Source organism: Canis aureus, chromosome 14 (genome assembly GCF_053574225.1).
Source record: "Canis aureus isolate CA01 chromosome 14, VMU_Caureus_v.1.0, whole genome shotgun sequence".
In the NCBI taxonomy this organism is placed as follows: Eukaryota; Metazoa; Chordata; class Mammalia; order Carnivora; family Canidae; genus Canis; species Canis aureus.
Genome location: NC_135624.1, coordinates 2828157 through 2833459, shown reverse-complemented (window position 1 = coordinate 2833459; position 5303 = coordinate 2828157). Strand labels below are relative to the sequence as shown.

General features: G+C 43.6%; 1 pseudogene; it reads right to left on the bottom strand.

The window, feature by feature from the left end:
• Positions 1–1822: 1822 nt before the first annotated feature.
• Positions 1823–2137, bottom strand: LOC144283046 (mitochondrial pyruvate carrier 1 pseudogene; annotated as a pseudogene).
• Positions 2138–5303: the final 3166 nt, after the last annotated feature.

The window sequence follows — 5303 nt, the reverse complement described above, 5'->3', positions numbered from 1 at the left end:
GTGAAAATGTCCATGATACCCAAGCAATGTACCCTTTCAAAGTAGTCCCTATCAAAATACCCTTGACATTTTTCACAGAACATAAATAAATAACTTTAGGATTTGCATGGAACTGGAAAAGACCCCAATTAGCCATAGGAATGTTGAAAAAGAAATCAAAAGCAGGTTATATCACAATGTCTGGATTTCAGGTTGTATTTTGTCTAAGTTTTTTTTCTGTATGTCATAGACAAAGCTGTCATCATCAAAATGTTATTGTACTGGCACAAAAACAGACACATTGATCAAGGAATGGAATAGAGAACTCAGAAATGGACCCTCAACTCTGTGGTCAACTAATCTTCGACAAAGCAGAAAAGAATATCCGCTGGAAAAAGTACAGTCTCTTCAACAAATTGGACAGCCACATGCAGAAGAACTCAACTGAACCATTCTCTTACACCACACAAAAAGATAAACTCAAAATGGATGAAAGACCTAAAGGTGAAATAGCAATCCATCACAATCCTAGAGAAAAACACAGGCAACAACTTCTTTGATCTTGGCCATAGCGACTTATGCAAGACATGTCTATAAAAGCAAGGGAAACAAGAGAAAAACTGAACTACTGGGACTTCATCAAGTTCAAAAGCAAAGGAAAAAGTCCATAAAACTAAGAAGCAACCTACAAAATGGGAGAAAGCATTTGCAAATGACATATGAGACAAAAGGCTAGTATCTAAGATCTATAAAGAACTTATGGAAGTCTACACTCAAAACAAGTATCCAGCGAAGGAATGGGTGGAAGACATGAACAGACATTTCTCCAAAAAATCCTACACGTGGAGAACAGACACATGATAAAAAATGCTCCACATCACTCATTATCAGGAAAATACAAAACTAAACAAAACCCACAATGAGATACCATCTCACATCTGTCAGAATGGCTAAAATGAACAAGGCCGCTGGCCCTTGCCAGAGTACTGGAAATCAAAGAGAGGCTCGAGCTTCCTGGCGGCGAAGCGTCCTGGCTCAATGGACTGGATGGGCACAATGACAAGGGCCTGGTCTTCGCCATCAGCATGCCCGACCACAGTATTCATCTGGTGTTGTGGAAGGAGCACGGCTGACGCCACGCGCTGGCCGCCGGTGACTGTGGGTGCTGGGGCTCCGGGGTTTCAGTGAGACCTCTGGCAGCCGACTGCATGAACCAAAGCTCTCACCTAACGGTATCGTAGCGCAGTGCACAATCATTTATCTGTGTTTGCCAGGGGGCCAGGGCTCGGGGCGGGGGAGGGCTTGTTTTCTTGACACACAGCACAGCATGCTAACGGAGTACACCATTGACTTCATTTGTACTTAGTTACGTTGGTCAGTATAAGAGGATGCATTGAGGGTTCATCTTTCTTGAATATTGGTTTTCAGTAAAGAAAGTTAAATGGTTAAAAAAAACTGGCGATGACAGTGTAAGTATGGCCAGCTGTCGGTGGTCTCATGGTCATTAAAGAGTTAAAGATTCTGAGTATTTAAGTGCTAATAATTACAATTTTTATCCAATTTTTTATTAAGTAAATTCTAGCAAGTAATATACATATTACTGCAGATAAAACCATCATTGGGAATTATTAAATTGATTGCATATTTTGAGCTACTCTTTATGAAGAGAAGTAAAATATGTGTAAGGCAGCAGAGAGTTGGCTTAGGGACTCTCAGCTATTTCTAGAAAAATTGGTTAGTAAAAATAGCATTCAGCTTATTTTCCTTAGCAAGACTATTCTGAGGATGGAATCTGTGACTCAGCAGCAGCGCTGACGCTGTCCCTTCAAACACCTGGTTGCCCATTTTCCACTGTTATGCTGATGCCTTTTTACTCATCTCATGTTTGATAAGGCGTCCTCCCTGAATGAGCTGGGCTACTTCATTTGTGGCATGGCATGCAAACAGAAGCCAGTTTCGAGGCTGGACCTTGTAGGCAAATCTCATGAATGTCAAGGAGTAACAACAGAGGGCAAATGTCATCTGCCCACTGATAATCTCTGGAGACTTTTTCATGTCATTGATGGCAGCAATGGGAAGACCCCAGTTGGCTACAGGGCCCCAGAAATGCGTACTCATGAGGCAGTCCCGAAAGTCCTTGCTCCGGACATAGTCTGCCACCAACAAGAAATGTTGGTGAGGATGTGGAGAAAGGGGAACCCTCTTGCATTGTTGGTGAGAGTGCAAACTGGTGCAGCCACTCTGGAAAAGTGTCCCCAGGACAGGAGAGCCCAGCCTGGAGAAGCAGGAGTTTCACCATTCTTCCCGGACAGGAAGGCACTCTCAGGGAGTTAGAGCAGGATCCCAGGAAGGCGGGGATGACCTCAGACTCCCAGGGACACTAACAGACCACCTGCGCCCCAGGGAGAGTACGCCACACCCCACGGCTGAGCTCCCTAAAGGGCTGCAGCATGCCTGGCTGGACCCGCGAACAACTCAGAGGTGGCTCAGGCGGAGGCACCTGGGGCAGGGGGCTGCTCGTCCAAGGGAGCAGCTCGGAGGCAGCTTGAGCAGCGGGGGGTCTCCACAGCCCCCAGGAGCAGCTCAGATGCGGCTACAGCAGAGGCTCCACGCAGAAGGGGCTGTGCAGCTGGGAGCGCGAATCCAACAGCGCAGGCCCGGGAGCACAGGGTGCCTGCGGACACAGTCCAGGATCCGGCGCTCCCCCGGGGACAGGCAGAGGCCAGGAGGGCACAGGACAGCAAGGACACTCCTGCCCCAAGTTGAGCAGATCAGCGGCCCCTCCCCCAGAGCATCCAGGCCCCTGCAGACTGAGAGCTCCGTAGTTACTGCAGGAGCTGATTCCAGGGCTCTAGAGCTGGCCGCCGCCACTGTTGTTGTTCCTACTGGGGCCTCACAGGATAAAAAACCCCAATAAGCCTCATAGTGCCCTCACTGTATAAACAGGTTAAACATCTTTCACTGAGCCCTGAAGCAGGCAGGGGGCTGAGCAGCTCCCCAAAGTGCTAACACCTGAAAATCAGAACAGCAAGCCCCTACCCCAGAAGACCAGCTAGACAGACAGGAAAAAAAAAATTATTGATCAACCAGTGCTGGAAAGTTCCAGTGGAAGTCGAGGAATTTACAGTATACAGAATCAGAGTGTACTCCCCTTATTTTTTTTTGTTTTTTGTTTTTTGATTTCTGTTTGTTCCTCTCCCCCCCCCATATTTTTGTTTTTCTCTTTTCTTCTCTTTTTTTACTTTTTTCTCTTCTTTTTTAAGTTTTTTTTCTTTCCTTCCTTCTCTTCTCTCTTTTTCTCCTTTCCCCAATAGAAATTGTTTTTGGCAACTCTGCACTGAGCAAAATGACTAGAAGGAAAACCTTACCTCAAAAGAAAGAACCAGAAACAGTCCTCGCTCCCACAGAGTTACAAAATTTGGATTACAATTCAATGTCAGAAAGCCAATTCAGAAGCACTATTATAAAGCTACTGGTGGCTCTAGAAAAAAGCATAAAGGACTCAAGAGACTTCATGACTGCAAAATTTAGATCTAATCAGGCCGAAATTAAAAATCACTTAAATCACTTAAAAATCCAAACTAGAGGTCCTACAGACCAGGGTTGATGAGGTGGAAGAACGAGTGAGTAACATAGAAGACAGGTTGATGGCAAGGAAGGAAGCAGAGGAAAAGAGAGAAAAACAAAAGACCATGAGGAAAGGTTAAGGGAAGTAAATGACAGCTTAAGAAGGAAAAATCTACATTTAAAGGGGGTTCCAGAGGGTGTCGAAAGGAACAGAAGACCAGAAAGTGTATGAGAACAAATCATAGCAGAGAACTTCCCTAACTTGAGGAAGGATTCAGGCATGAAGATCCTGGAGCTAGAGTGATCCTCCCCTAAAAGCAATAAAAACCATTCAACACCCTGATATTTCATCATGAAACTTCCAAATTCCAAAGATAGAGAAGATCCTCAAAGCAACAAGATACAAAGGATCCCTAAACTTTATGAGGAGAAGTAGTAGGTTAACAGCAGACCTCTCCCCAGCGACCTGGGTGGCCAGAAAGGGCTGGCATGATATATTCAGGGTCCTAAATGAAAAGAGTTCAATTTGCCAACATATAGCATATCTCCCATGGTCATCACGTCAAGTGCCCCCCTCAGCGCATGTCATCCAGTCACCCCAACCATCCAGGAAACTCCCTTACCAGTACCCCTTTTTCATTGCTCAGAGTTAGGAGTCTCTCATATTCTGTCATCATCAACTGATATTTTCACTCATTTTCTCTCCGTTTCCCTTTATTCCCTTTCACTATTTTTTATTATGCCAAATGAATGAGACCATATAATGATTGCCTATCTCTGATTGACTATTTTCCCTCAGCATTATACCCTCCAGTTCCATCCACATCGAAGCAAGTAGTATCTCTTTGTTGTTTCTATTCTTTTCTTTTTTCTTTTTTTTTGTACTTAACAAATATATTCAGAACATTTCATCCTAAAGCAGCAGAAGACAGTCTTTTTGAGTGCATATGAAACATTCTCCAGAATAGATCACATACCAGGTCACAAATCAGACCTGAACAAGTACAAAAAGATGAAGACTATACCATGCATAGTTTCCAACCACAATGCCATGAAACTTAAGGTCAACCACAAGAAAAAAACTGGAAATACCACTAATACATGGGGGTTAAAGAATATCCTACTGCTTATAATGAATGGGTTAATCAGAAATTAAAGTGTAAATTAAAAAATACATGGAAGGAAATGAAAACATGAAGGTAATATTAAAAGATGTCTTTACTGATCCTCTGATTTTCACACATGCTCTTCTTAACCTCCATTATGGAGTTCATCCAATTTCTACCAGGTATTTGGGATTAATCACCCAGCCAGCATAGTAACTTCCTTCCTTGCCTATTGATTCAGGGGCCTGAAGAGCTCAAAGTGGCCAGGCAGCAGTTTCAATTTCCAGATCAGTGGGATTGTTTTTGTGTCTCTCTTTGAACCTGAGACCTCTAGGCCAGCAGAATAATAAATCGTGGGAAAGAAAGAAACATTTTGCAAGTAGATCATGACGGGTTATAGTGAGTAGTACAACTCCCAGTTCCAGTCCTCGATTCCTGCACCTGTAAATGTGAGCTATGTGAGAAACAGCATCATACATTAGAAGCTGATTTAGAAGATATATAGCCCTCTGGGGAACCTTGTCCTACCCTGCAAGGAATTGCCACCTAGATAGCACTACAGCTGAATCTTTTATTTTTAATTTTTCTTAAATTTATTTTTTATTGGTGTTCAATTTGCCAACATATAGAATAACACCCAGTGCTCATCCC